General features: G+C 43.3%; 1 protein-coding gene across 3 annotated transcripts in view; it reads left to right on the top strand.

Moving 5' to 3' along the window:
* The window catches only part of LOC122808944 (dynamin-1-like protein), a 1,240,976-nt gene that overhangs the window by 1,167,256 nt on the left and 52,773 nt on the right, over positions 1–20,947 (top strand). The window lies entirely within an intron of this gene.

The raw sequence follows: 20,947 nt of genomic DNA, 5'->3' as shown, positions 1-20,947 counted from the left end.
CTGTCAGAAGATGTCTCTGACAGATGGTCACACTTGTGTCTATTGTCTCGGCGCCATGCACCTGCAGGACTCTTGTTCGGTTTGCCATGCCTTCAGCCCAAGAGTCCTGCAGTAGCGTAAAAATAAATTAATCCTACGTGGATTACTCAAACAGGATTCATCGGCAAAGACTCAGCCCGTGAAGGCCTCTAAACCACCAAAATCTTCAGCTCCCCGTTCGGAGCCGTCGATGGGTGAAGCTGTTCCTTCAGCCTCGGTTTCAGCGGGAAACGATTTACCTGCCTCCCAGTCGGTTCCGACTCTCCCTTCGGAGCCGACTGTGAGTCGAAAGAGATCTAGGTCTCCCTCCCTGGAGTCGATACGCTCGGCTCCGAGGTCTCCTCTGCTTCAGTCGGAACACAGTCATCGGTCTCACTCTTCTCGGTCCTCAAGACTATCCGATCATGACATGGAGAGAGTGGTCAGTAGGCTGTTAAAATCGCAGGCCCTAGCAAAAATGTTGTCCAGCCCCCCTCATCAGGTATCGGCTCTGTCCATATCTGCTGTTGTTCCTCCTCTGACTCCTTCCTTGAGCTCGGAGCCAGAGTCCGTTGGGGTTCAGGTCATGGAACCGTCGGCACCTATACCTTCTACTTCGGTTCCGTCGTCGGCTTCGATCACTTCTTTGATGCCGTCCTTGGAAGGGTCTGGATGCCGAGACTCCCTCAGCTCTGAGGGGGCAAGTGGCATCGGACCCTTGTCCAACCCCGTTCTCCCTCTCAGAGCTTCAGTGCAGGTGAGCTCTGCTCCTACATCTGCTTCGGAGCCGTCCCCCTCGGTGCGGAGAGGGATTCCAGTCTCTTCGGAACTGGAGCCTTCTCGGCATCCGAGCAGGGACGCCTTCGAGGTCATGAGGAGCGTGCTGGCTCCTGAGTCAGCCCCACGATCATCCCCACTGGCTCCTCCCGCTATGGTGCCTGCGTCTGCCTCTGTCCCTCCTCCAGACCACAAGCGTGGGGAACCACCGCTCCAGGGCACCCCCTTGGGTGTATCTTCCTCTTCCGAGGCTTCCCCTGATCGTTCAGAGGAGCCACCTCATAAGAGGAAATGCAGGAGTAGGAAGCATGTTGATTCCCCTGAGTCTGTCACATCAGATACCGACTTGGAGGATTCGGAAGGGTCCCCGAGATCCCCCTCTGAAGATGTCTCCTTTTCAGACATCCTTGAGATACCAGACACAGTGGAACCCACCCCCAGAAGACCCGCTAAATTCATAACGGCACCACAGGATAAACAGTTTTTGACCAAAAGTGTCCCTGTTGAAGCCATGGTGGTAGCAGCGGCCACAAAGAGGGAGATGGCTGAAACTTCATCTGTCCATCCCCCTAACAAGGAGTCCAGGATGATGGACAGATACGGGAAGCGGATGTTCTCTTCAGCGACTTTTTCTATGAGGTCTCTGAATTATTTGTGCCACTTTACCCGTCTTCAAAGGGATCTCCTTTAGGAGCTTGGAGGTGCCCTCCAAGATCCATCAGCTGAGGGGGCCCAGGCTAAGGCAGCCTCCCAGCTGGCGACTTTTAATTCAGTGGTGAACTCCTCCATGAGGCTCATTTCTTATGCAGCCGATGGTGCGAGTAGGTGTTGCTCTAAGGACACACGCTTGGATGTGGCTATGTAACTTTGCGGAACCTTTCAGAGCATCTTTCACCAACACCCCCTTTGATGGTTCCTCTCTTTTTGGATCACAGGTGAAGGACACCCTTACCAGGTGTGAACAGGAAGGCAAGACTCTCTCTGCCGTGGGAGTCCATTTTTCCTCTCCTTCCAGACCATATCCCAAGGGTCAGAAGAGCGGAAAGATGTGGTTCCTGAAACCTCAGGGAGCCTTGCCGGGCACACGTGGTGAGTTCCCATCCAGGGGCAGAGGAGGGAACAATAGACCCCGCCCTCGTGGCAGAGGGGGTCCGCAAAACCAGGGCAGCATGGAATCCTTCTCTGAGAAGCCCTCCCACCATCCCTTAAGGGTTGCCCGACTGCTCACTTCCGGAGGCAGTCAGGGGAAGATTATCACTGTACCCAAGTGCCTGGCAAGACATAACACAAGACAAATGGGTACGGTCAGTTATATCCGGAGGCTACAGAATACCTTTCATTCGCACTCCCGTAAAGTCAAACAAGTCCTTTCCAGATGTTCCACCCAATCTGAGGGATCAAGCAGTACAAGAAATTTCAGAACTGCTAAGAAAAAGAGCCATCCAGCAAGTCCCAGCAGACTAGCAAGGATCCAGAATTTACTCAAGGTTCTTTTTGGTACCAAAAAAGACAGGGGACTGGAGTCCCATTCTGGATCTCAGCAGACTGAACAGGTCTGTACAAAGAACCAAGTTTCGGATGGTCACGTTACAGTCCATTATGCTCTTTCTGGGTCAGGACAATTGGATGTGCTCTATAGATCTTCAGGATGCGTACTACCACGTCAAAATGGACAGACACTCCAGAAGATTCCTCCGCTTCCGGCTGGGAGCCAGCCATTACCAGTTCAGAGCTCTGCCCTTTGGTCTCACCACAGCCCCCCGGGTGTTAACCAAATGCATGGCAGTAGTTACCGCTCACCTGAGACGGCAAGGATTCCAGGTGTTTCCATATCTAGATGACTGGCTCCTTACTGCTACCACCAAGCATCACCTTCTGCGAGCCAGAGACTTCACTATTGAGACTTGCTCCAAACTAGGTATCTCAGTAAATTTCAAAAAGTCTGCATTGTCGCCCTGTCAGTCTATCACCTTTATAGGCGCAAATTTAAATATAAAAGACATGTCAGCGAGCCTTCCACCGTACAGGGTATTAGTGATTCGTCAACATGTACAGGTCTTATCAGCATGCAAAAGAATCCAAGCCAGGTTCGTCCTCCAAACTCTAGGTCTCATGGCAGCAGCTATCATACTTGTTCCTCTAGCTCGTTTTCACATGAGGATCCTCCAGTGGCTGCTTTTCACCCAATGGTCCTTCCAACAGCTTACCATGTCTCACATGATTATGATCACACAAGCATGCAAAAAGCACCTTGCATGGTGGATGGTTTCCACATTAGTACCCCTAGGCAGACCATTTGTACTTCCCCCTCCAGTTGCTACGGTTACCACGGATGCTTCCCTTTTCGGGTCGGGGGTGCATTATCAGGGCAGGACAGTCCAAGGCACCTGGCAACCTCACGAGTACCACCTGCATATAAACGTCTTGGAGATGAGGGCCGTGCTTCTAGCTTTGCAAGCTCTCCAGGACTCTCTTCCTACCGGGACCATTGCAATTCAAACGAACAATATGTCAGTAGTGTGGTATGTCAACAAGCAGGGCAGAACCAAGTCCTACCCCCTATGTTGAGAAGCACTCAGACTCTGGCAGTGGGCAATCTCTTCCCAACAGTTTCTGATCGCAACACACACCCCTGAGAAGTCCAACGTCATAGCAGACAGGCTGAGCAGAACAATTCTCATGCCCCACGAGTGGTCTCTGAATCAAGTAATTGTGGACCAAATATTCTGCAAATGGGGCCAGCCTTGCTGCGACCTTTTTGCCACCCCCTTCAACAGCGAATTCAACAAATTCTTCTCTCTCCTTCCACATCCTGGACATTCCCCCAGAGACGCTCTAGTCCACGATTGGCCTCAGGGACTTCTTTATGCATTCCCTCCGTTTCCCCTTATTCCAAAACTGATACAGAAAGCTACCGTTTTGGGCTGCAAAATGATCCTCATTGCTCCTTACTGGCCTCGACAAATATGGTTTCTGTTCCTGCATCATCATCTTCTCGAACAGCCTTGGACTCTGGACCCAGTTCCAGACCTTCTGATCCATCAATCGGGCGGGCTGCACCAATCCCTGCAATCTCTCCAGCTCACTGCTTGGTTACTCCACTTCCAACCTTAGCCAGGCTTCCAGATATCTCCCCGTCTGTGCGGGAAATTATTTTATCATTGCACAAGTCTACCACTAGAAAAACTTACACTAGTAAGTGGAAACGTTTTTCTTCCTGGGCAGAGACTAAGAGTATAGACCCCTTTTCAGCCCCTATACACCAAATTTTGGATTTTCTTGTGGAACTCTTCCATTCTGGGTCCGCTTCCACTACAGTCAGAGTTCAGTTAGTTGCAATTTCAAATTTTCACATTGGCCTGTCGGGAAATAATATCACGTCGCATAAGCTGTGTAAGGCCTTTCTCAAAGGTACCACTCTGCTCAGGCCTCCAGTGAGAGATCCTCCACCTCCGTGGGATCTAAATTTGATTTTAGCTTCTCTAATATTGCCTCCCTTCGAACCTGCAGCTTCTTGTTCCCTGAAGTTTTTATCATGGAAAACTCTCTTTCTGGTAGCCATTACTTCAGCCAGAAGAGTTTTGGAACTGCAGGCTCTTTGCTCCCGTCCTCCGTACCTAGTGTTCCACAAAGATAGGGAGGCTCTCAGGACGAATCCTTCCTTTCTTCCTAAGGTCTCTTCAGAAAACAACTTGAATCAGTCCATAGACCTTCCTGTATTTTTTCCCAACCACTCCAACAGGGCGGAATTTAAATTGCATCAGTTAGATGTTCACAGGCAACTACGCTTTTATTTGCATAGAACTAAGGGCATAAGAAAATCAGATCAACTTTTCCTTTCTTATGCTGAAGGTAAACAAGGTCTTCTAGTCTCAAAAGTAACCTTGTCCAGGTGGTTGACTTCTGTCATCACATTTGTCTATCAACTGAGGAATAAAACATTGCCTGTTAAACCAAAAGGTCACTCCACTAGAGCTTTATCCACTACTGTGGCCTTTCAGGCTAGATTGCCCATGGAATCTATTTATGCTGCAGCTACGTGGGCCAACCCACATACTTTCATTTCGCATTATAAGTTGGATTTGGTTTCCAGGAACAGAGCTGATTTTGGTTCCACTGTTCTGAAGAGTTTGTTCCGATGAGCCACCCAGGTTTTTAGGTGCTAGGGACGCTGTCCCAATCAGCAAGAATGAAGGCGAGATAGACAACTTAACATAAAGAAGTTATGTACCTACCATAACGTTCCATGTTAGTTGTCTTCTTCTCGCCTTCTTTCTTGCATCCCACCCTCCATCCCCCTATCCTTGTAGACCGAGAAGAGTTCCTTATAGTTTCTTGTTCGCTGGCTGGGTCTTCTCTGGCCATTCCTTTCTGTCTAGTAGCCTCTCTGGAGGTTTTATATATTTCAGGATAGGATCCTTTCCTTTATTATGTCTGCAGTTAGTCTTACCAAACGAGATCTGGGTATCTAGCGCAAGGCATCATAGGATATGGGGTGGCCTCGAGCCAGTATGCAGCTCTCAAGCTTTTGAAGATGGCCGAGTCGGAGCCGAGGATCAGCTCCGAACCCAATCAGCAAGAAAGAAGGCGAGAAGACGACAACTAACATGGAACATTATGGTAGGTACATAACTTCTTTTTATTGTCCATCAGGGCTGCGCTGAGGAGTCAGATTCCTTGGGGGATGAATGGACATGAGTGCTCTTTTTCCTCTGAAACTCACAGAAAGAGGAATCACAAAGTTAAACACACATCATCCCCAGGGTCCCCTGTAGCCAAAGGAAGTAACAATGATTGGCTTGGATTTGCTAAGGGCCTTTTCAAAGCCTTCCTATAATTACAGGCTTGAATTTCTAAAAGGAAAATATCTCCTTCTCAGTTGGATTCTGAATCTGAATCAGATGTGCAAAAAATATGATTTGACTGTGTCTTTTGGTTGTCTACTTCAGAGAATTTGGAATCTGAATCCGAAGAAAACTTTTCCAATGACTGTCCTGGTGAGTTGTCCTCTTGATGAAAGACCTCTTCAACTAGGGAACAAAAAAGAAAACCCAACAGAGATGATAGAATTTAATACAGGTGGATACTTTTCAACCTGCAGCTATTCCCCATGTTCTGCTAGCTTTGTAAGATGCTTTCCTTGCAGTTAGTGCTTTGCTTAAGTCATCCTCCAGTTCCAGAAGAATCTGATAAGTTATATAAATTACATCAATTTCCTAAATCTTTGTTTAGGAAACCTAGATCACATATTGCTGTGGTCTTTCTATCAAAGCCTTCATCTTCTAAACACGTTGTGGCAGATAACCCAGTTCCATTTAATAAGATTGGCAGAGCGTTTGATTGATTTGGAAAAATAGTATATACTTATTCCACTCTAATATTTAGAACAGTTAACTGTCAAGCTCACACATATAAGTTTTTGTTGGCTTTGTTTCATAAAATGAAAATCTTGTTAGCTAAGCTTCCTCAGTCAGCCACCAAGACGTCTTTAAATTCCCTTTTTTCATCTGCATTACAGATAAACAAGTATTCACTTAAATATTCTTGTGACATGGTGGATGCATTGTCCAGGGTACCTGTTACTGACTCCTTAATGAGCTGTGTTCCTAAAACTTGCCAGAAGATGTAAAGACTGAACTGTTGAGTAACTCTTTAGATAAGGAGGTGCTGTTTGGGTCTTCCTTTGCAGAGGTACTTAAAAGGTATGATAACAAGGAAAAGCTCATTCTGGGGGTATCTCAAATATTTCAGTCCTCCATTCCTAAATATAATAGGAACTTTCCAGCTATTTCATCTTCATTTTATAGGAAACAACAAAAGTGGCCCTTGCAATAAACAGGCTAAAGGCCTTTTCAAACAGACATTTAAGAAACAATGGAAGGAAGGTGCAAAAAACAAAGATCTCTCCGAAGACCAAATGCAATTTATAAAGACTGTGCGACTGTATCACCCCCACCCCATTCACTCAGGCAACCCTAAAAAGTTTTCCTAAATGCTGAACCTTCACTTTCCTCTTTGGCACAGATCACATCAGACACCTGGGCTCTGAGGATAATTCTGAGGTTACAACTGGCAGTGGGACTCCCTTTCAGGGGATCACTCCTCAACCAACCATTCTTTAATGAGACCTATTCTGGACCAGATTTGGTCTCTGGGAGTCATGGAGCCTGTTCTTCAGACCACGTGAAAAAATGCTTTTATTCAAGGCTTTTTTTCTGGTACAGAAAAATGAAGGAACATGAAGAAATTCCAAAGTTCAAATTGCAATCTCTACAAACTCTTGCCACATATTCCTCCTCACATTTTCTTAACACTGGATCTAAGAGAGGAATTTTTCAGTTTTCTGCTTTACCTTTTTGATCATCTACTGCTCTAGCAGTATTCACATAGTGTCTAACCCCTGTAATGGTCCATTTCAGATTACAGGGACTACACATTTTTTCATACTTAGACAACTGCCTTATCTTTGCAGAGTTGTCTTCAGCCTGCCTAGAGTCACTTTTGTTGGTTAATAAAGCTATTCCTCAATCTAGGTTTTCAGATAAACCTTGAAAAATATTCTGTTATCTCATTCAAATGGATAGTCTTCCTAGGGCGTCTCATAGACACTTCCACTATGATGGCATTTCTTCAAGACAAAATGGACTCTTACAAACAAGAATTCCTAATATTTTCCAGTCAGGCTGTCTCAACAGCAGGGAATTTCTTGGTGCCCTAGGTTCCATATCTTCTACTATTGTCATGTGGAAAAATTCAGTGGTTTCTCAAATCCTTGTGGATTCAGCACCAACTGCACCCATCCTTTGAGATTCCAGTTCTATGTTTTGTCAAGAAGGAGATCTTCCTCTGACTCCTGTAACATCTACTTAGTTTGTGACCACAGACACGTCGGATTTTGCTTGAGGCGCAGTATCCAAAGTAGTGAAGGTCCAGATTCTCTGGAACCAACAAGACAAGTTAAAACATATAAACTAAGAAATATTTAAATAACACTACAGTCATTTGGTAATGAGGAACTAGATCTTTCACAGTTTGCAGACTGGCAGTGATAACTTGGGAACTGGAACTTAGTTAAATCTCTTCCTTCAGGTTACTAACATACCATCAGAGAATGTAGTGGTGGACAAATTGAGATGGACTAGGACAACCCCCCTCAAAATGGAAGTTACATCTTGGGGTCTTCATGGGGATTGATCCGTATGTGAGGAACTTCTCAATTAGATTTTTGTGCTTCCTTTCACAACAGGCAACTTAAGAAGTTCTGCTCCAGGAGTCCTTGCACAAGGGCTTGGAAGGCAAATGCCTTTTCATTCCCATGGATGAGAATATTCCTGTATGACTTTCCACCCTTTCGTCTAATAAAAAGGGTTCTTCTAAAGCTTCAGAAGTACTCTTTAGGAGTAATTCTGGTAACCCCTTTTGGCCCAGGTAACCGTGACTCTCGCTTCTTTTGAAAATGGTTAGTGGCAACTACCACAAGCTTCCTCACGGATGGACCTACTCAAACAAGGTAGGATTTCCCCTTGATTCACAGCAGCCTTTAATTTATTCAACTTACTGCCTATATGACATAATTTTAATAACATTTTAGACACCTCTTTTCTGAGGACATGTAACAGATATTAATAACACCAAAAAACCTATACAAGCAAATCATATGACTACATGAAAAAGAAGCAAATCACATTACTAAATGAAAAACAATTTTCTAGATGATACCAAGGCAAGAGCCTTTAAAAGCTGTGATTCCTTTGTTTTTCATTATCTGTACGAGTTATTCTCTGGCCTTTCTTATTCTTCCTTCAATATTCACCTTTTGGCCATCTCTGCTTATATGCCTGTGGACATCTCCTTTCTTCTCTGTCACAAGGGGAACAGTTTCTGGAAGGAGTATTACGGTTCCCTATTACGCGATGGAAGACACTGTTTTTCGAATGCGTAATAGTCGAACCGAAAACACAGAACCGTGAATGGCCAAGTATGCAAATTTTTTCCTAGGGAAAAATTAAGTTTGCCATTCTTGCGGTTTGACCTGTTCCCCAACGTTGAGTGATCTCGGAGCTGGCATATTTAGTTAGGGGGGGTGGAGGGGCACAGCCCCCCAGTTGATTAGGATTGGGAAGTGTGTTTCGTTAGTTTACAGCCTCGCAAATTTTTTTCCCTAGGAAAAAATTTGCAGATGTGGCCGTTCGCGGTTATGTGATTTCGATGTTTTAGGTTCGACTATTATGTGTTCGAAGAACAGTGTCTTCAATCGCATAATATAGACCAGTATTACATAGCTGTCAATTTTAAGTTTGTTTTGGAGAAGCTTACACTTTTCCTTTTAAAACAGCTCACAAGGCTGATTTAAAGTTCTTAACATAGAAAACAGTGTTAATCAAATTACTCTGACATCCACAAGGAAAATATCTGAGTTGCAAGCCCTTATGGTAATTCAGCCATCATACCTTTCATAAAGATAGGGTAACTCTGAGAACTGTTCTTTCTCCCTAAAGTGCTATCAAAGTGCTATCATAGTTTATGTTGAGCCTGGCCATTCCTCTCCCTGATTTCTTTCCAGAACCAAAAAATAAGGAAAAAGAATTCTACATACTATGGATGTCCACAGGCAACTCAAGTACTGCAATGATAGAACAAAAACCTTCAGGAATTCTAACTAATTTTTCATGTCTTATGAAGGCAAGCAAAAAGGGGACAATTGGTGTCAAAGCAGGCAATTTCTAAATGGTTGTCTCATCATAAAAACACAATTCCAGGCAAAGTTCAAGTGCATTCTACCAGGGCTGTTGCTACTTCTGTGGCTTTTTGGAAAGGGGTGGAGTCTAGAAATGCTATAGTGGCAACAGTATTGTCTTCTCACACTTACACCAGACATTGCAAAATTGATTCTTTTTCTTGGGCCAGAGCAGATTTTTCTAAGACTGTTATCAAGAAACTTTTTAGATAGATTCTAATCCTTCTTTCTCCCTTTATTTCCAAGCTTTGGTATTCGTACCATATAGCTTAGGCTACTGCAGCAGTGATCTAAGGATGAACATGGTACATTTGTGCAAATAAAGTGACAACAGTAGATCCTCACACAGATCACTTTTGCAATGCAGATACCTTAATTCCTTCACCTTTATGAATTTCGTTATGCCAGAGTGGAGGTCTTTTCTTTCCCTCTCCTCGTAACATACCCTAGTGTGCCAGGCCTCCAGCCTCCATTGTTTCTGAGTTAAAGTTCTGGAGTTTTGGCACTGTATATCTGTTGTATAATGGCTCACCCTTGAACTTTAATGGTTGATATGGACATATGGAAGTGTGCCGTGAAGCCTTGGAAGCTGTCTGGATGTCTGATCCTTGGCAGAAAACATTCTGTATAGCTTAGACTACTGCAACAGTGATCTGTTCAAACATCCACTGGTATGGTTAAATTTACTTGCACAATTGTTATTTGGTTTGTGTTAGCAAATTGGATTGCATGTGTCCTTCCGATTTAATACATTTGGAACAGACTGGTTTTGTAATCAGAAGTGCAAAATTTGATAACTTACTAGAGAGGTCGTTAGTCATTAACTATGCTAAGAAAATGGATAAATGCCTACTTACAGCTATCCTTGATACAGAGAAAGTGTTTGATGGGGGTCTGTTAGGTGTATGTATTTCCAGTTCTGGAAAAATTGTTTCCCATGGAGTTTGACTGATAAAAACTCTCTATACTAACTATAAAACAAAAGTTGAGAAAGGCCCATGGCTCTCTGTGATATTTACTATGCAGAGGTGAACAAGGTAAGGTTGCTCAAATCCCTCTCCCACATGCACACACACATACAGTTTTCATTGCATCTCAAGCCTTTAGCAGTTAAGATGAGGAAAGCCTTGCACCTGGAGTTTCTTATTGGGGGTACTCCTAAGTCCCCCTCACTGTACGTGGAAGTTTTATGTATGGCTAATCTAGAGATACAGTTAGAAAGGACTTGAGATTTTACACTCTTTTGGTATATTCTTTGGTTGTAGAATTAATGCCTGAAAGATAGACTTTATTAAAATTAACTGCATTCCTTTGGTGGATTAGAAGAGAAATTTCCTGTTGGTGAATGCCTGTAAAAGCATAAATGTGTGGGGATTCTCTTGGCTGAAACATTCGAGGGATCTGTGGCATTAACCTACAATAAGATCATAAGGAATCTGGAAGTTAATTTACAACAGTGATAATGTACCTGGGGGACCTAAAAGGGAAAGTGTAACAAAAAAGGCTAGAGTTCTGAAGAATATTTTGAAAATATTTTGTATAGAAGACGTAAATTCAGTAGTAGGAATGCTTGAGAGACTTTACATATTATTCCCCAACGTGCAATAACTGGGCTAGACTACATAAAAAATTGTATTTCACAGGAACCCATGCATTTAATTCAAAGCTTCTCCACGGATCCAATAACTGTTTCAGATCATGTGCCAATAACAACTAAGATAAAAATGCAGGGTAATGAAGTAAAAGTGAAACACTGACTTCCCAACTACCTGTTTGAAAAAAAAGAAGAATTTAAGAAATGGGTAGTGTAGATCAGTGTGTGTGTGTGATATACCTTTAAGAAGCTTTCCAGTGAGTCAGCACATGCATACAAGTACTGAGCATGTGCAAGTAAGAGTGCTGTTTTCAGTGAGCAGTCAGAGTGAGAGCATGCAAGTATATAATCAGCCAGTTAGTTCATTTAAGTTTAATGTTCTTGCCAGCCACCCTGATGTATTTGTATACAATAAAGGAACACCCAAGCCTCAATGTCTTCTCAATGCCCATAAGAAGAGTGACATGGTGTCAGAATGGGATCCGGAGTTACAGCCATGAGGCAACCAGTTAAAGTGGAAGGAATACACAGAAGTGGATCATCTCTACTGCTCAAACGACTCGCAAAACAGGTCAGAAATGAATTCCAGGTATTAAAACTAGTTTAAATGATTTATTTTTCTATAAATATAAACCGAAGCACTCAGAATGCTCAGAAAAATTTCTTATTAAACAAAATGTCCAAAATTGCGAAATATTGATAAAAGTATTCAAAAATGATCACAAAAATGTTTAAACAGATTCTGAATTGCATAAAATGTGTAAAAAAAAAAAAAAAAAAAGGGGGGGGGGGGCATCCATATTTTTTCACCGTGTGCTACTTTTTTGTATTAACTAAAGCTATTCAAAGTATCCGAACTGTGCAAAGTCTTTGCAGGTGTGCACAGTATTACAGTGCAGTTATTTCACAAAATACAGTCATTCCAAAGAATATTTTTCAAAGTACAGTTGTTTCAAAGCATATTTCGCAGAGTACAGTATTTTGAAGAACTTATTGTGCATTAGATTATTATTACAAGTACCTGGTGAGTGTGAATGTTTGCGCATAATTACAAGGGCCATTTTGCATTATGTTTTACTATAATCTGTGGGCATGGTAGAAGGATTTCACAGACCCGCACCGCTTGTGTTTGATAACATTATTGCAGGAAATTGCAGAGTGTTTGAGCAGGAATATATTTTCATACAGGCTGCTTTTTCTGACAAAGACGCATGTACAAAAGCATTTATTCTGCTTAATTTAGCTGGTTCAGAGGCCATTGAAAGAGAGCGTTCAGTTGTCTATGTATCTGCTGTGTTTGCAGGGGAGGGGGAAGACCACCATATAGTGGTACCTACTGAATGGGTATCCTCCGTGGTAGTAGTTCATAAGAAAATCTCCGATGATATCAGAATATGTATTGATCCAAGAGATTTGAACAAAGCATTAAAAATACCTCTTCATCCAATGAGCACTGATGAAGAGGTTGCTGCTGTCATGCCAACCTCTGCTGTTTTTTCCGTCTTAGATGCAAAGAGTTCATTTTGGCTAATTTTACTTGACTGGATATCTTCATTGTTAATCACATTCGGTATGCCATTTGGAAGATACAGATTTCTGAGAATGCCATTTAGAATAATCTGCAAGTGAAGTCTTTCAGCATGCAGTGGAGCAAATTTTTCTGGCTATACCCTGTACTATTATAGTAGATGATATTCTAGTAGGCAGGAATGGTGAAGTCGAACATGACAGAAATCTCAAGAAAGTTCTGGAAAGAGCACGTCAAGTGAATCTTAAGCTGAATCCTCAGAAGTGCTTATTCAGGCTACGAGAATTTACTTATGTTGTTCACTTGTTTACCAGTTCAGGCATACGACCAGATCCTTCCAAGCAAGCAGCAATTCTCGGGATGCCAGCTCGATACAATTTCGAAGTCCCTATGTTTTCTTGACATGGTCAACTATCTAGCCAAGTTCATTCGAGATTTAAGCCAACTTTCAGCACCATTACGAGAGCTGACATGCAAAGATGTAATTTGGTCATGGTCAGAACAGCACAAAGAGTATTTCATGCCCTGAAACAGATTTACTATGATGTTCACAAACCAGTTACTCTTTCCTGTGATCCTTCTAAATTTGGTCTAGGTGCAGTCATTCTTCAAGAGGGTAGACCAGTCACCTCTGCATTGAGAACTCTTACCCAGACTGAGATGCAATATGCCCAGATTGAGAAAGAGCTTTTGGCAATTGTGTTTGCATGTTCAGAGTTTCATGATTTTATTTATGGTCGACCTATCCATATAAAAACTGACCACCAGAGTCTTGTTATTTTGAGAAAGCCTACGCATACAGCTCCAGCTAGACTGCAATGCATGATGCTCAAATTGCAAAAGTACAATTTCAGTTGTGTTTACACAAAAGGCAAACTTCTTTATCTTGCTGATACTTTATTCAGATTGCCCAGAAAAAAACACAGAACAGCATAACAATGGGCAACTTGATTCTGAGGTCATGGAAGTGAGAAATGTTTTCTTCCACACATCTCGATGACCTCAGAACTCACACAGCTTCAGATCTAGTTTTGCAGAAGTTAAACCTCTTTATTAGACGAGGATGGTCTTCAAAGCAGTCTTGTTTACCAGTGGAAGTGCAACCTTATTTTCCAACAGAGATGAGATTTTGTCAGACAATGGTATCATCATGAAAGGTCCTAAAGTGATTGTTCTGAAGTCCTTCCAACAAGAGTGTATTAAGGTCTTGCATCATGGCCACCCAGGAATTGATTCTTCCAAAAGAAGGGTGAGAGGTCTAATATTTTGGCCTTCTATGTGAAATTGAGAAAGCACTTTTATCTTGTTCAGTATTTAATAGTACAAAATTGCATCAACAGAACCACTTCAGTTAAGCTAGATTCCTGAATTTCCTTGGTCAACAGTAGCCAGATATCTGAGTAGAATAATCAACATTATTTGGTGTTAGACTCTTATTCAAATTGGTTCGAGATTGACCTCCTTCCTAATCTAACTTCTAATACTGTCATTACTAAGTTGAAGCATCATTTTTTCTGTACATGGTAGTCCACACAAAGTTATTTCTGACAATGGTGCACAGTTTACTTATTAGTTCAAGGGATTTGCAGAAGAGTGGGACTTTGTTCATATTTTTTGTTCATATTATTAGTAGTCCTGAATACCCTTAGTCAAACAGCTTGGCTGAAAAAGAAGTTATGTACTTACCATAACGTTCCATGTTTGTAGTCCATCTCTGCCTTCATTTTTACATACGGGTTTGGAGCCGATCATCTGCTCCGACTCGGCTGATTATAAAGCTCGAAGTCTCTCAGCTGGCTCGTGGCAAGGTAGGTATCCCATAGTGCACTAGTAAGAATCCCCAAATCTTGTTTGCTGCTGTCTAAAAAAGTGATAAAAAATATTTCCACAAGGAACAACAAAGATGAAAGGTCTCCACCCTACAGAAGATCAATACTATCTTGTCTCCAGATCCTCCAAGGATACATGGACGAGGGTAGGAGGGTGGGTTCGTAAGAATGAAGGGTGAGATGAACTACAAACATGGAATGTTATGGTGAGTACATAACTTCTTTATGTTCTGTAGTCCTATCTCGCCTTCATTCTTACATATGAGACCGTGTCCCTAGCACCTTTTTCTTGGGTTGCTCACGGGAATATACTCCTAAGAACTGTGGAACCAAAGGAGGCTCTACCCCTTGTTGCCAAATCTAATTTGTAATGAGTAATAAAGGTATGAGGGGTAGCCCAAGTTGCTGTTGCACATATATTGTCAATTGGGACTCTGGCTTAAAAAGCAGCATATGTGGATACTGATCTAGTAGAATGAGCCTTAATTTTGAACGGGAGATCCTTGCCATTGGAAGAGTAAATAAATGAAATGCAGTTTGAAATCCAATTTGATAAAGTTATCTTAGAGACTGGCATACCTTTTCTTGTCTCAGAAAAAGATATGAATAATTGAACTGATCTTCTAAGTTCCTTAGTTCTATGTAGGTAGAACCTTAACTGTCTGTGAACATCAAGCTGATGAAACTTATATTCTGCACTGTTTGAATGATTAGGAAAGAAGACTGGCAGTTCGATAGATTGGTTCAAATTAGACTGAGAGCAAACCTTGGGGAAGAAGGACGGATTTGTACGAAGGGAAACTTTGTCTCTATGAAAAATCAAGTAGGGATGTTTGAATGGCAGTGCTTGTAACTCTGGCACACTTTTGGCGGATGTAATAGCTACTAGAAAAATGGTCTTCCATGAAAAGAACTTCAATTCACAAGAATGTGCAGGTTCAAAAAGCAGGGAAGTAACTTTGGACAGAACAAAATTTAAATCCCAAGGAGATACAGGTTCCTGAAAAGGAGGTCTTAGCAAGGTAGTGCCTTTTAGGAAAGATTTACACCATCTGTGAACCATAAGATTAGGCTCATGTTGTCCCAAATGAAAATTGGAGATTGTGCCAATTGAACTTTGATTGTAGTTTGGTTAGGAATTCTAACACCAAGGGAATGGAGGCTGTGTAAGGATCTACATTTTTTTTCTTTTGCCCAGGTAGAACATCTTTTCCATTTGCTAGCGTATAATTTTCTGGTAGAAGGCTTGTGAGAAGACGTGAAGATATGAGTAACTGCAGGTGAGAAATCATGAAGCCTGACTAGCCTGTCAAGGGATGGAAGTGGAGCAGTCACATTGTCAAGTTGAGGATGTGGAGGCAGGGGTGGAAGGTGCCTGACGTGTGTCAGAAGGTCTGGTAGTGTGTCCAGAGTCTATAGATCGCCCAGAAGGTGAGGCCCAAGAAAGGGGAACCAAATCTGATGAGGGCAGTAAGGAGTGATAAGAATCATTCTGCTTCCCAAGGTCTTTGCTTTCTGGATCACCTTCGATATCAGCGGAAAGGGAGGGAATGCATAAAGAAGTCCCGGGGGCCAATTGTGAACAAGTGCGTCTGTGTCCCCCCCCCCCGGGGGGGGGATAAGGGAGAAGTAGCTGCTGCATTTGGCATTGAGTGGACTGGCAAACAGATCGCAACAAAGCTGTCCCCATTTGGGGAGAATCTTTTCAGTGACTTTCTGATTCAGAGACCACTCGTGAGGCATCAAGATTGCCCTGCTGAGCTTGTCTGCTATCACATTGGTTGTCCCTGGGATATGCTTTGCAAGTAGAAAGCATTGGGAAAATATCACCCACTGCCAAACACAAAGAGTCTCTCGACATAGGGGGTAGGAATCTGATTCATCCATGTTTGTTTATATACCATGCCACTGACATATTGTCTGATTGGATTGCTGTCATCCCTAGAGGAAGAAAGTTGTGAAGTGCTTGCAACGCTAGTAGCACTGCTCTCATCTCTAGGACATTGATATGCAGGTGAGCCTTGTGATCTTGCCATGTGCCTTGGACAGTCCTGCCTAGACAATGCCCCCCATCCAATCTGGGAGGCATCCGTGGTCACAGTAGCAACGGGTTGGCGAGGAATGAAAAATGTTCCTATCGTTAGTCTGGCTGAATCCACCAATGAAGGTCCTTTTTGCAAGATTCCGTTATCAGAATAGGATGAGACAGAGGTAGTTGTTGAAGGGACCACTGGGAAAAGAGTAGCCATTGAAGGAATCTCATATGTAGTCTGGCTAGTGGAACTAGAGTTATGGTAGAGGCCATGGTTCTTAAAAGTTTCAGCACTGTCTTGGCTTTGACTCTTTGTTGAGGAAGTAGACTTGTACATCTGTTGTCTCAGATCTTGTATTCTCTCTGCAGGAAGACGAGCTATCATGATGGCGACTGTATCTATTTCTGCACCTATAAAAGTCACATATTGAGAGGGTGATAAGGCAGACTTTTCCCAGTTTGTCGTAATCCCTAGCTGAGTGCAGAGTTGGATGGTTGAATCCCCGGCTTGCAGAAGTAAGTGCCTGGTGGTGGCAGTCAGGAGCCAGTCATCCAGGTACGGAAACACTTGGAATCCAAGACGTCTCAAGTGAGCTGTCACTACCGCCATGCATTTGGTGAACACCTTGGGGGCTGTGGTGAGACCAAAGAGTAGAGCACGAAATTGGTAATGACTGGCTCCCAGCCGGAAGCGAAAATGACTCCTCGATGCTCTGTCCATTTTTATGTGGTAGTACACATCTTGGAGATCTATGGAGCACATCCAATTTTCCCTAACGGAGAGTGTATAGACTGCAGTGTTACCATTTGGAACTTGGCCTTCTTCACTGATTTGTTTAATTTGCTGAGGTCCAAAATGGGTCTGCAGTCCCCTGTTCGTTTTGGTACTAAAAAGAATCTGGAATAAGTTCCAAATTCTATCTGGTCTGCGGGGACGGTTTGGATGACTCTCTTTTGAAGCAACTTTTGAACTTCTATGGTTGCTTGATCCCTGTGATCAGGTGGAACATCTGTAATTTCCTTGGTGGTATGGGGTGGAAAAGAGAAGGGTATGGAGTATCCCCTGGTAATTATTCTTTGTACCCTCTTGTCTTGGGTTATGTCGTGCCAGGTATCTGGATACAAAGATAAGCGACCCCCACCTGGCTCCAGAGAAGCGCAGTTGGGCCCCACTTCAGGAGCGCTAATAAGGACGTCCATGAAAAGAATCGTGGCCCCCCTGCCTCTAGGGCAACGTCTACCATTACTTCCTCCTCCTCTGACTCTGGAGGAGGAATCACCCTGTACATCCAGGAAAAATCTCTGGGATTTCTTCAACCACATTTTTTCGCCTATCTGACCCTTCGGGTATGGTCTAGAAGGGACGGAAAAACATACTCCCATGGCAGAGAGAGTTTTCCCTTCCTACTTGTACCTGGTGAGTGTATCTTTTACCTTTGTTCCAAACAAATAGGATCCGTCAAAAGGGGCATTGGTAAAAGTAGATATGAAGGGCTCCGCAAAGTTACATAAACGCATCCAGGAATGTCTCCTAAGGGAAACTCCTGAACCCGCTGCCCTACTCACTCCTTCTGCTACATAGGATATCAGCCTTATGGAGGGGTCAATGGAATTTAAGGTGGACAACTGAGCAGTAACCTTCTCAGGGACTCCTTCAGCTAATATACCTTAGAGAGTCTCTTTGAAGCTTAGTAAAATGGGTGAGGTAATTCAGCGATCTGAGTGTAAATGCTGCTGAAGAGAAGATACACTTCCCATATCTATCCATCGTTCGAGACTCCATGTTCAGTGGATGGACAGATGAAGAAGTCTCCACTAGTTCCTTCTTTGTGGCTGCCGCCACCACCATGGCATCTACAGGTCAAAAATTCTTTCTCTTTGGGGGCTGAAAGAAATTTATTGGGCCTTCTGGGGACTGGTTCCATGGCATCAGGAGTTTCCCCACACCTTTTGATTAACTAGGTCCAAGAGCTCAGCAAAAGGTGGAGACAACAAAGAGGCTGAAAGTTGAGACCCGAAAGCCTTCAGGTACACTGACTCCTCATCAGAAGGGGTGACAGTGGGCCAGCCGCCTCTCTATTTCAGGATCTCTAAGATATCTACAAAGGAGATATCAGACGACGACCTAGGGGACCCTTCTGACTCCTCAAGGTCAGTGTCAGAGGTGATGGACTCATCAGGGGAGTCTACATGCTTCCTCTTGCAAGTTCTCTTCTGAGGGGGCTCCTCAGAAGGGTATTCTGGGGAGGTCTCGGAAGACTGGGGGCCACCCAATGGGGGCTCCTGAGGCTGCAGGCCTCTGCTGCCAAGAGAGAGAGAGAGTGGTGAGACAGAGGGGGAAGAGCATCAGTACCCTTGTGAGGAGCTGAAGACCTAGACAGCATGCTTATCATCTCGAATGCAGATCTCTCTCTCTCCGAGGACAGTCCCAGTTCCAAAGAAATGAAAGTAGCCCTCAGCTCCAAAGTGATTGGCTCTTAGATGGATGTAGGATCCGAGCTCAGCCTAGCCGACGCACCGAGAGGTAGGCTTGGAACCGAAGAAGTTCGGGTCCAAGCATCCCTATCTGGGCTGACTGGTGTGCTTCATCTCCTAGACACCAAGGACGGGACCGAAGGTGTCTGAGTGGAGCTCTGTTCCAAAACATACACAAGAGAAGCTGGAACCGAGGGTTCCACAACAGGTGGCACCGATGGCTCTGGCTCCAAAGGACCAATATGGCTCAGAGGAGGAACAGCAGCAGGGCGTATGGTCTGAGATGTGTCCGGAACAGATTGAGTCGGAGACGGCAACAATTTAGGTAATGCCGACAACTTAGAGTCTAAGCAGTACTCTCTCTACATCCTTTTCAGATAGACTCTTGGAGGATCTGGAAGATAAGGTAGGTGACGTAGATCTCTGCAAAATGGGAGATCTGAGAGTTGGGGTGACTGGCAATAAGTCTCTAGACCAGCTCCAAGGTAAATGTTCAGCAGTTGGCTCCAAAAAACTTGGGGCTGACACTGGAGTGTCGATATCGATAGCCTCGACTGGCTCTGAAGACAGTGGAGCTGAAGAGGTAGAAGGTTTGTCCAATTTTGAGATAAAACTGTCGGTGTGGGAGAATGTCTCTTGGCTGACTTGACCTTCTCTTTTTTAGAGGAAGGAGATCAAGAATGTGAGGATGACGAGCTGACTAAATCCTCCAAAAAGGAAGGCTTAAGGAAAACTTTCAGGATTAGTTTGTTCTTCCTTTCCTGGAGAACTCGAGAACTGAAAGTGTGACAGAAAGAACATGTTTCCTGAAGATGTATGGCACCGAGACAATAAACACAATTACTATGTCAGTTATTGACATTTTTTGGGAGCATTTGAGATACTTTTTAAAACCTGAAGGCTTATGATCCTTAGACTCCTTAGACATTTTTACTCAAACAGAAAAACTAGGGAAAGCAGAAAGAGAGGACTAGGTCCTCTAACTTAAACAGCCCTAGCCCTGCAAGAATCACTGCACACAAGGAAACACAACTGAAGACTAGGTCCTCTAATTTAAACAGGTCTAGCCCTGCTCAAGAACAACACACAAAGATGAGCAAAAACAGAGGACTAGGTCCTCTAACTTAAACTGGCCTAGCCCTGCTGAGGAAACAACACCAGGAAAAAGGTTAATAGAGGACTAGGTCCTCCAACTTCAACGGACCTAGCCGTAAACCGGGAAAAAGCTAAGTCAAGAAGAACAGCTAACAAAAATTGCAAAATTTCAACAACAGACTAAATACTAGCTAATAAGAATAGTGAAAACATTGCACACAGCTATCAATAAAAGTACTATTCTAGTGAAAAAAAATACTAGAATAGGTCTTAACTCAAACACGGACCTGTGCTAATAAGAGTAAATATATCGAAAAACTAGCACACAGGTAAGGGATACCACTCTGGGAACAAAACGGGCCTGTGGAAGCAATGGCCAACAAGTTCTCAACAACTTCACAAAAAAGGCAAAAACACACTATTTTCTACTTATAATAACTATGACCAAGCTATATAAACTAAGCTAATACTGTATGCCAAAAATATCACTTTGAATAATTATCAAGTAGAAAAATATCCAACTTCGCCACGGCCAAGAAAGAAGCACTTCAAACAAGATCTGGGGATTCTTACTAGTGCGCTATGAGATACCTACCTTGCCACAAGCCAACTGAGAGACTTTGAGCTTTGTAATCGGCCGAGTCAGAGCCGAGGATTGGCTCCGAACCCATATACAAGAATGAAGGCGAGATAGGGCTACAGAACATTGTGCATTTCAAAGTGCAAATCAATTGTTTAATATCAGTTTTTCTCAACTTGTTAAATCTCAGAAACATTCCTCGTGATAATCATCTTGGTTCATCTGGCCAGAGACTTGTGTCGAGACAAACCAGAACCACACTACCAGTCTCCATAATTTATT

This window comes from Protopterus annectens, chromosome 8.part0 (genome assembly GCF_019279795.1).
Source record: "Protopterus annectens isolate FY-2018-M chromosome 8.part0, PAN1.0, whole genome shotgun sequence".
Classification (NCBI taxonomy): Eukaryota; Metazoa; Chordata; order Ceratodontiformes; family Protopteridae; genus Protopterus; species Protopterus annectens.
Note: the sequence above shows the minus strand (reverse complement) of the source record. Positions and strands in the feature narration are given on the sequence as shown.